This window comes from Cibotium barometz, chromosome 57 (genome assembly GCF_041138505.1).
Source record: "Cibotium barometz isolate CiBa-2024 chromosome 57, ASM4113850v1, whole genome shotgun sequence".
In the NCBI taxonomy this organism is placed as follows: domain Eukaryota; kingdom Viridiplantae; phylum Streptophyta; class Polypodiopsida; order Cyatheales; family Cibotiaceae; genus Cibotium; species Cibotium barometz.
In genome coordinates this window covers 34,686,552-34,698,164 of record NC_141102.1, presented here as the reverse complement: position 1 = coordinate 34,698,164, position 11,613 = coordinate 34,686,552, and positions in this window count along the sequence as shown.

Here is an 11,613-nt window from a genome sequence, read left to right as displayed (position 1 = left end):
CCATGCATGTAAATGTTTCACAAACTGCATCTTTATTTCTAAGAAGAGACTCAAAAGTGTAAAAGTGAGTGCAAAACCTAGTCTCCGCTGGAAGCTTTAACATAACTGACATGCGAGGTCGAAACATATCTAAAACTCTCTGTCTCTTGAGCATGAATTTCACAAGCTGGCGAGCAGTGTCGACGATCGAGGCAAACCATTTGGTATCATCAGATTTATACCAATCTTTTAATACAAGATTCAAACTATGAGTATTACATCCTACCGGAAAAATATGTGGATATTGTCGCTGTAGGATTCTGGATGCATTTTTACAATTTTTTGCATTGTCCATGACGACTTGGACTTTCTTGGCACCCACTTCCTCTATCACAGAGCTAATGACTTGAGCAATGTAAGCCCCAGTTTTGATTGAACCAGCTGAATCCACGGCACAGATGAAAGTCTCACCTCTAGGTGAAATAACCATTACATTAATTAATGGTTTTCTTTGCACATTAGACCATCCATCACTTACTATACTACATCCAGAAAGCTCTATATTGCTAAGAATTATTCTTTATACACGTTCTTTTACTAACGCATAACATTTCTCTAATAGATCATTTCGCATAGCATGGTACGTAGGCGGTGAAAACCCTGGTCCAAACTCACCAATTTTCTTCCATGCTCTCTTCCAATGGTCACTGTCCACCATCATCATAGCACTCCCAGAAAAGTAAATCGCTTCAGCGAGGACGAGTTGTGCATCATCGAGTCGACCTTGACGTAGGCTTTCTTGCAATGAAGTTTGACGCATGGGTATATTTCCTACGTTAAAGTTTCGCTTGCAAGAAGATGCACTGGGTAGATTACTTTCTGGTTGCACATTGCCGTTCGGGGTACAAGTAGGCGATGTAGCGGGAGTTTGATGATTAGAACAACAGTGTTCTTGCTGCCTTGATACATTAACAGTAGGAGTGTCATGTTTTCTTGAATCTTTCTTTTGAATTTCTTCTCTTATGCGTTTGGCCACTATAGGTGCAGAGGGGTGGGTACATGACTTTTTCTTCGGTCCGCCTAAAAAGTGTTCTCTTAGTCGAGGAGCCCCACCTGATTTTACTGCATGGCATAGCTTACACTCCCAATCTATGAATCGATCACCAACGTTAATTGCATATTGCCACTCTATCCCAGGTGCCTTTTTTTTCCTGCTATTTGAAATTTGGACTCTATTGGAGGTATCACTGGATCCAACATTGTCCTCCATCTCAACAGATAACCTATTCAACCAAGCGTATAACAATGAATACACAAATGAAAAAACAACAAATCACTCACGTATAACAAAACATACATTAGCAAACAAATTACTTCGAAACTATCTTGACAAATACAAAAGATCATCACATAACACAAAACTACTTCAAACTATCTTGCAAGGTCTTACTACAAAACTACTTCGAAACTATCATGCACATTGCACTCCCAATGAAGGATGCCTTTTGTACCCAATTAAGGATACTTTACACAATCAAAGATCTATACTTGCCCAATACTCTAGTATAGGACAATAGACCTTCTTTAACATTCACAAAAAAAATCAAAGATCTATGCTTGCCCAATACTCTAGTATAGGACAATAGACCCTTGTCTACTCTAAACTATATCAAGTATCAAGAACCAATACAAGCCCCTAAGCAGGACTCTTGGCTCCATCAAACCATTCATAAAGCAGAATGAGGTAGATTACGTACGTGGCTCAAATGCAAAGCTGAATGACTCCAAATTTGTCCCTAAATCTCCGCAAGTATTAGCTACGAACCACACCCTGCCCCCAGTTCAAAGAACTAAGGACGAGTGGCTCAATAGCCTTAGGAGTGCCTACAAGGAAAGACGACAGCCCCTAAAATAAGGACGTTCTTCCCAAGAGGACACTTCTAGCAACTCGAGAGCTCTACAAGTACTTTGAGGAGAGATATCACGCCCCCAAAACAAGGACTATCTTCCCAAAAGTTGTACGATGGGTGTCGGGCAGTGTTTATATACAGAATAGTACCCCGCCGGCTTTTCTTGTTTTCCCCGGCGGGCCCGCCGGGCTTTTATCTTTCCCGGCGGGCCCGCCGGGAAAACTAGATATCTCGGCGGGCCCGCCGGGAAAGATAAAAGCCCGGAGGTGTTACTGGAGTAGTGGGTTCCGGCAGGTCATTTCTCAGGTCATGTGAATATACATTGTGATCACAAGTTTTAATATGTTAACACTAGGTTTTGTTAACGTGATCACAAAATTGTGAAGACGTTAATGAAATCCCTGGTTTCCATCTCATCACATCTTTTCTCATTTATCCACATCAGATCTCATCCACTCGATCGACCCATATCCACATCTCCTCACATCATATTCATTCACATCACATATCACATCTATCCCAATTTACATCATCTCATTCACTCATATCCCGATTCACATGACATCACATCTCATTCATTCACATCTCGATTCACATCACATCACATCTATTCGCGTCCATCACATTCGTTTACATCACATCTATTTACATCCATCACATCACATTCATTCATATCCATCACATTTATTCTCATAACCATCCCATCACATGCATTCTATCCACATTATATCATATCACTTCTATCCACATCATATCTCATTCATACACATCTCATTTCAATCATCCACATCCATCCACCAATCGTTCACATGTACATCTATCCATACATTCATATCAATCACTTCACATCCACATATATTCATGTCACATCACATTCTTTCACATACACATCCACATCCATTCTTTCACATACATTCACATCCATTCTTTCACATACTCATCCACATCCATTCTTCACATACACATCCACATCCATTCTTTACATACACATCCATATCCATTCTTTACATACACATTCACATCCATTCTTCACATACACATTCACATCCATTCTTCACATACATTCAGAAATTTTTGAATTATGCTTCAATTAAGGTTAATCCAAATTTAGGGAGGAGATAAATTGAAGAATAAAAATAATCCCCCAAAAATGAGTAAATGCTCACATAAGATGAAGAGTTGACTAAGGACAAGGTTTATTAGTTAAAAAAGAAGAGATATTTAGAGGAAATGATGCATTTTTGACACCTCAATGTGGGGATCTCCCCTCATGAAGGAGGCACCTATTTCACATGTGTGGAGGAGTTTTAAACTAAAAAATAATGAGATATTTTCATCTCTCCTCTCTCCTGTTTCAACTAGATTCAAAAAGTAAGCTAAACTGACCCAAAAATGGTCAAAAAATGACCAAACTGATCTGGAAAATTTTAGAATCAGTTTGCTTGGTTAGAGGCTCACTTTTTCCTATAAATAGAAGCCTCCCCCTTTGTAAAAGTTTAATAGGGTTTTTGCCTGTATGCATAGAAAGATGCATAATGAAAATATTTTTATCATAAAAGTGTTGTTTTCATTAAATTTAAATTCTATGCATATAGAAAGATGCATTATGGGCATATTTTTATTATAAAAGTGTTGTTTTCGTTGAATTTAAATTCTATGCATAGAAAGATGCATAATGGAGATATTTTTATTATAAAAGTGTTGTTTTCATTGAATTTAAATTCTATGCATAGAAAGATGCATAATGTAAATTTTTATATAAAAGTGTTGTTTTCATTGAATTTCATTTTTATGCATATAGAAAGATGCATAATGGAAATATTTTTATTATAAAAGTGTTGTTTTCATTGAATTTCCATTATGTATCTTTCTATGCATAGAAATCAAATTCAGTGAAAAAAATACTTTTATAATAAAAATATTTCCATTATGCATCTTTCTATGCATAGAATTTAAATTCAATGAAAACAACACTTTTATAATAAAAATATTTCCATTATGCATCTTTCTATGCATAGAAATTAAATTCAATAAAAACGACACTTTTATAATGAAAGTATTTCGATTATGCATCTTTCTATGCATAGAAATTAAACTCAATGAAAACAATACTTTTATAATGAAAATATTTCCATTATGCATCTGATGTGGATGCAACTTTGCCTGTGGTGGGTCCATGGGGCTGCCACCCCTCCACTTGCAAAGTTCACCACTATCAGGTGCCAAATGGGTGGCACCATGTGTTGCCACCCACTATTTTTGCATAGTGCCCAAGGGGTCCCCTATGCAAAAAATAGATGGTTTTGAGGGGGCATCGTGCTTGTATGATGTCTGATGCAGGTGAAACTTTGCGAGTGGTTCCATGGGACTTCCACTCCACTCACAAAGTTTCACCACCATCGAATGCCAGATGGGTGGGACCATGTATTTGCATCACTATTTTTTGCATAGTGTCCAAGGGGTCCCTTATGCAAAAATAACGGGTCTAGGTGGGGCATCATTATCATACGGCATCCGATGATGTAGGTGAAACTTTGCGAGTGCATCCATGGGACTGCTACCCCTCCACTCACAAAGTTTACCCACCATCAGACACTGGATGTGTGGGACAGTGTGTTGTCACCTGCTATTTTTTGCATAGTGCCTAAGGGGTCCCCTATGTAAAAACTAGTGGATTTGGGTGGGGCATCAATATCATACGGCGCCCGATGCGGGTGAAAATTTTCAAGTGGGTCCATGCGGCTTCTACCCCTCCACTCGCAAAATTTCACCCACCATCGGCGGATGTTGGATGGGTGGGACAGTGTGTTGCAACACACTATTTTTTGCATAGTTCCTAAGGGGTCCCCTATGCAAAAAATAACGGGTATGAGTGGGGCATTATCATCATACGGTGTCCGATCCAAGTGAAACTTTTCAAGTGGGTCCATGCTGCTGCTACCCCTCCACTCACTGATTAGCAAATTAATCCTCTATTTTGTGTGCAAAAAACAGAGTATGCGGGGAGCCCATATCTGAGGCCTTAGAATTCAAATGAGCTCAAATCCTTTCAAGGCCATCAATAGCAATTAGTCTAGTAGAGGATTAAGCCAAGAAACACAAGATTTGACCAAACATTGAATGCTTAATCTCTATTTTACCAAAGTCACCTGCAGATTTGATGAAGAGCTTGGATCTCACTGTAGACAAGTTTGATCAAATCAAATTCTGAATTCACCAGCTTCTTGTAGAGCACCCTTAAAACCCCTAGGGCTAAGAGGAATTAGAGCCATTGCATCTGTGGAAGACAAGATCTCCAGTTTCTACAGAAAAAGAAGTGTTGGAAAATTCACGATTTTCTCCTGATTGCGCCGGCAGTTTGATGAAATTCTTGAATGGGCTGGAGCCCAATGGGTTTGGCTAGCTTCGGCTGAAAGCTTTCAAGCTAATGTTGAGCCTACAGGGAGAGGGAACTCCTCCACTAGTGGCTGGGGGTACAGTGGGCTAGTTGAAAATAGCTTAAAAAAGTGATTATTTCTTAATTATCTACTAATCCTAATGAGTTAGATAATGGGCTCATAAACTTGATGGATTCCAGGCTAGGCTCTGATACCATGTTAAAATTACAGCAATGTGATGAGCTATGGTGGATCAAATGCCAGAATCAACATCATTAACAAAGAGATTAGATGATAATTAAGACATGATTAGTGAGCAATTAATTGATAGCTTAATGTAGGCATGGATAATCAAAAACCAGCAAATTCTCATTATGCCAATGCCTCAATTTATAGAGTTTACATCCAAGCATCTAATCCCACTAATTTCTCCTTGATTCACTCCACCTCTTTTGCTTGATCCTCAACCTCTCCTAGAATATCTCCACACCTCCTAAATCTCCTCATGCTACCCTTTATTCTCTCCCAGTAGATTCTTCTAACCTTTTCACAGGTTAGAAGATTCTTCTAACCTTTTCACAGGTTAGTAGATTCTTCTAACCTTTTCCCAGTAGATTCTTCTAACCTTTTCACAGGTTCTCTCACATTTACAGATTCTCTTTTAGAGCCTCTAGCCAAGGGCTTATTCCCGCACACACCCTATTCACTTGTATATTTCAACAAATACTAGATAATCATGCATTTTGTTATCTCTTAGACTCCTCTCTGGAAGCAGGGCAATGACTGATCACATGAGTTAGCCTCTTCCATATAGTTTACATCTTGAATTCAAGTGATTTGGCTCAGAAACATAGTCTCGCATAGACTCATTTTCTTCTTTCTATTTTCTTTCTATTTGATGTGATACAGCTATGCCACAGAACTCCATCTATCATCACTTTGGGAAAAGCTTGGCACAAACACATTCTTGAGCTGAGTGAAATTGATCTTATCTTCTAGCTTGAGGGTTCAAAACCATTGATGAGCCTTTCCTTCTAAGGTTAGTGAGAAGGCATCAATTATAGACATCACTTATTGGCCCTTAGGTTTCACATGTGGACTCAAAGATCTCAACATGTTGGATCGGGCTCCCTTGTGCAAAAATCCCTCACGTACATCACATAGTTTCTTAGTACCCTAGACCTTAAAATGCCTAAACTGTGGTCAACGGAAGAGGATGATAGGGTAGTTGGAATAGTGCAAAGGAATTAATGAAGATTTTTATTTAATTTTTAAGAGAAAATATAGTTAAATTTATCTTTTTGTATAGATAAATTTTTATGATGAAAGAGGGAGGAATTCCCACCATATTGGAATCTAATTAATTAAATGAAGAAAGTGTAATTCCTATCGCAAAGTAATTAATGGAGATTTTTATTTAAATTTTAAGAGAAAATTTTAATTAAATTTATCTTTTTGCATAGATAAGTTTAAACGATAAAAGAGGAATTCCTACTATATTGGAATTAAAATGTTTAGATGAGAAAAGTGGAATTTTTAGCTTAAAGGAATTAACGGTTATTTTTATGTAATTTTTAAGAAGAATTTTAATAGATTTAATTTAGGGAAAAGAGGAATTCCCATGATAATTGGATTGCACTCATTGAAATGAGAAAAAGAAGGATTTCAAGTTTATTCAAAAAAAAATAGGTATTGATATTTTAGTTAAAAGATGAATTTCCATGATAATTGAGAAAAGATGGATTTGAATTAAATTCTAATGTCAAAAGATGAATTTCCATCATAATTCTACCTAAAGAATTAAGGTTGAGAATTTATGTGGGGAAAAGAAAATCTTGGATAATTGAATTGGTAAAATCACTAAATGGATATTTGCCCAAAAACTAGATGTTTAGTTGAAAGTAATCCTGGTAGTACTAAACTGAATGAATTTAGTTAGACTACGTGAGGTCGGACAGTAAACCTAATTGTCCTCTCGAACTAAATCAGACAAAAAACTTCGTGACCAATTCCAGTTACTAAATCCAAAGAATAGACTACCGGAACTAATCTAGTTTTTCCTTGACCAATCTCACCAAGAATCTAGTTGGGTAAATGGATAAAATGACGGGTAGATTACCCTCATGAGAGATCAAGGATCCTCATGATTGAAACTGGAAATTATTGGAAAAAGGGTCTTTGGAACCGATCTCAAACTGGAATCTCACTTGCATTGGAAACTGTTTTTCATTCAATCCACCTCCAAAGAGACACCAAGGTCCTAACCAGAATGTGGAGACGGGAAGCTTCAGAAATGAAGGAAGACCTTTTCCCCGAAGTACATTCTCAGGAACTCCGGCTCTCTTCATAATGCAAAGGGAAGACCTTCAAAGCAAGAACAGATGCTTCAGATGTCAAGGACTTGGGCACCAGCTTAAGGATTTTCCATCTCTTTCTGTGGGACAAGGAAGCCAGGGTCCCAGAGTTTCGAGACAGACTCCTTTATATCAATCCAATCAGGGTCCCCAGCACTAAAATCAGGGTAACCCCAGAAGAGTGCCAGCTCAGCCTCCTATAGCCTCCATGCAAAGCAGTCTCCATGCAAAGTAGCCTCCATGCAAAGCAGTCTCTGAACTCCCTCTCAGAATTGGAATAACCAAAGAGAGAGAGTTCCACCTCTCAGACTACAGCAGCCAGAGCAGTCACCATAGTTGAGGAAGTGGAGGAAGAGAAAGGACAGATCTATGCAACAATTGAGCATCAGGGGATTAACCGTCAATTCTCAGTCCTCCCAGACTCCAGCAGAGTACCAGAGTAAGAAATTCAAGCTTTTGATTGATTCAGGCAGTACTCATTCTTTTATTTCCCCACGATGTCTGCGTAAATTAGTCCTTATATCAAAAATCAGGGAAACCTATACAAGTGGAATTAGCCAGCAGGAAGATTCTTTTCACTCACCTTGAGACTGACCTTATTCAGTTTAGCTTAGATGGGAACGTAACAGAGTGCCAGTTCAGAGTCCTACCCCTGGGAATATATGACGAAATCCTTGGAATGGATTGGCTCCAAAAGAATCAAGTTGACATTCATTGTCACAAGGGAATCATCTCTTTCCTAGACCTTCACGGGAATAAAGTTCAATGAATTGGAATTTTCGGATCCCCAGTGCTGCAATTAGTCAAGGCTTCCAAATTATTAAAAGGGCTCAGAAAAAGGCAAGCTGTGTATGTTGTTAAAATGAATACGGTAGACATAAAATGCAAGGCTAAAGAACCAGAGTGGTTAAGTGAGTATGCAGATGTATTTCCTGATGAAGAGCTGATTGAGATGCCTCCGTCTCGTGAAGTGGATCATGAGATCGAATTAACCCCGGTAGCCCAGCGTGCATACAAAATGCTAGTCCTTGAACCCATAGAACTTAAGGAGCAGTTAAGACAACTGTTAGAGTAGGGATTTATTAGACCCAGTGTCTCACCTTGGGGTGCACCCGTTCTCTTTCAAAAGAAGAAAGATGGAACGTTAAGACTCTATATTGACTACAGAGGACTGAATCAATTAACAATTAAGAATAAGTATCCTATTACTAGGATTGATGAAGTGGTACCCAAATGTTTACAAAGATAGATCTCAAATCCAGGTACTACCAGATCAGAATCAAGGAGCAAGACATCCCAAAGACAGCATTCAATACTCGCTATATGGGCATTATGAGTTCACAGTCATGCCATTTGGATTAACTAATGTCCCGACGACATTCAATCGTCTTATGCAAGATATTCTCAGAGAATACTTGGATGATTTTGTTCTTGTCTTCTTTGATGATATCTTAGTATACTCGAAGAATGCTGCAGACCATGAAGATCATGTGCGCAAAGTCCTGGAAATCCTAAGGAAACACCAACTCTTTGCAAAGAAGAGAAAGTGTTCCTTCTCTGTTCAGGTGGAATACTTGGGATTCATAGTGTCAAAGGATGGGATTTCTCCTGACCCCGCAAAGATCCAAACAGTAGTTGAATGGCCAGAACCCAAGTCAGTAAAGGAAGTCAGAGGATTCCTAGGGTTAACCGGATGGTATAGGATCTTTATACCTAGGTATGCTCAAATAGCATCCCCTTTAACTAACCTTCTCAAGAAAAGTATACTTTTTCAGTGGACACTACAATGTGTCAGAGTGCCTTCGACAAGCTGAAGACAACCTTAGTAACCAACCTTGTCCTTAAATTGCCAGATTTTACCAAACCCTATGAGGTAGTTACTCATGCCAGTGGATTTGCCTAAGGCGGTGCTCTAATGCAGGAAGGTCATGCAGTGGCCTATGAATCCAAAAACTCAGAACACATGAGAGGAATTATGCCGTCCATGACTTGCAGTTATTCTCAGTAGTGTATGCTCTGAAGTTGTGGAGACATTATCTTTTGGGACAAAGATTCACCTTGATGACAGATCATCAAAGTCTGAAGTGGATCTTCACCCAAAGGGATCTCAACATTCGTCACAAAGGAGATGGATGCAGACCTTGCAAGAATTTGATTTTGAAATAAAGTATCGACTGGGGAAAGAAAATGTGGTTGCAGATGCGCTCAGTAGAAAAGCCTCCTTGCTTGCAATTACAGTGGTGTCAAATCCGTTGATCAATGAAGCAAAGGAGAAAATCATGTAGGACAAATTCTTTGTCCCTACTGCTACCCTTCTCATGCAGGAAAGTAAGACTCCTCAAGAAATGAGTTGAGTTCTTGGATACAAACTAGATGAAGGATGCATGTATTATAATAATCAGCTATGTATCCCAATGATGCGAGAATGGAAAGGATTCTGAGAGAAGCCCATGATAGCCTGATAGCTGGACATCCAGGGTTTATAAAAACCTATATGTCTGTGAAGAAAAGCTTCTTCTGGCCAGGACTCAAAAAGGATGTACTTGATCATGTAAGGAAATGCTTAATGTGCCAAAGAGTCAAGGCAGAGAGAGTCCACAGATGCCAGGGAAACTGCAGCCTCTAGACATTCCATAGATGAAGTGGGAATGCATCAGTATGGACTTTATCATTGGATTACCTTCAATGCAATCAGGTTACAACTCCATTTTTGTGGTAGTTGACAAGCTAACCAAAGTTTCCCATCTGATTCCAGTGAAAGAAACATATTCTGCAGTGGATGTTGCCAGAGTTTTCCTTAAGGAGATCTTCAGATTGCATGGTTTACCCAGGAGGATAGTAAGTGACCGAGATCCCAAATTCACATCGAAATTTTGGACTGCATTCTTTGAAGCAGTAGGAACTTTCTTGGATCTCAGCACAGCCTACCACCCCGAAACAGATGGCCAGACGGAAAGGGTGAATCAAGTAATTGAAGATATCCTTCGGTCATGCTGCAGCAGGGAACCCAAGAAGTGGTTGTCATTTGCATCTGGTCGAATTTGCTTACAATGCTTCTTATCATCGGAGCATTGGGATGAGTCCTTTCAAAGCATTGTATGGACAAGATTGCCTTACACCGTTGACTTGGTCTGACCCATTGATCAGAGTCGAAATGTCCAGACAAATGCTTGATAACATGGACCAGCAGATGCAATCAATCCGTAAAGATACAAAGGCAGCCGAAGACAGGCAAAAGCAGTATGCAGATAAAAAGAGATCTGAGAGAGAGTTTGAAGAATCAGATATGTTCTTCATTCGAGTACGACCAAAAAGAAGTTCCTTATCCTTAGGGAAGTACAAGAAGCTCTCTCCCAGATACTGTGGGTTGTATGCTGTCATAAAGAAAGTGGGCGATCTAGCCTACAAACTTCTTCTGCCTCCCCATCTCAAGGTACATGATGTATTCCATGTCAGTTTGCTTAAGAAGTATGTATCTAGTCTAAATCATGTGCTTGGTGATGAGCAATTGATCTCTCTGACTCAAGGCCAGCAGATGGTACTCCAACCTGAGGAAATCCTTGACGTTCGGGAGAAGATTCTTAGGAGCAGAGTCCTCAGAGAATTCTTAGTAAAGTGGAAGTTCTTCCCTCTAGAAGACGCCACCTGGGAGAATTCTTAGTAAAGTGAAAGTTCTTCTCTCTAGAAGACGCCACCTGGGAGAAAGAAGAAGAGTTGGCGAAGGATTACCCTCACTTTGCTGCGAGATGAGGACATCTCGCATTTTTCAAGTGGGAGAGGATGTAAGATTCCTCCTCAGCCTGAATATCAAATAAGCCTCTACTTCAATCCCTGTGTAATCATTCTATAATTTTGAATACAAGAAAATATCATTTTTCATTGTTTTGCCTAGTGGATAAATAAATTCTTCAAATCTCAAAAAAATGTTTCCCTGAAATAGAAAATCAAAATAGATTTTCCAAGGTGCAATTGGAATTGATTAAAATCGATTCA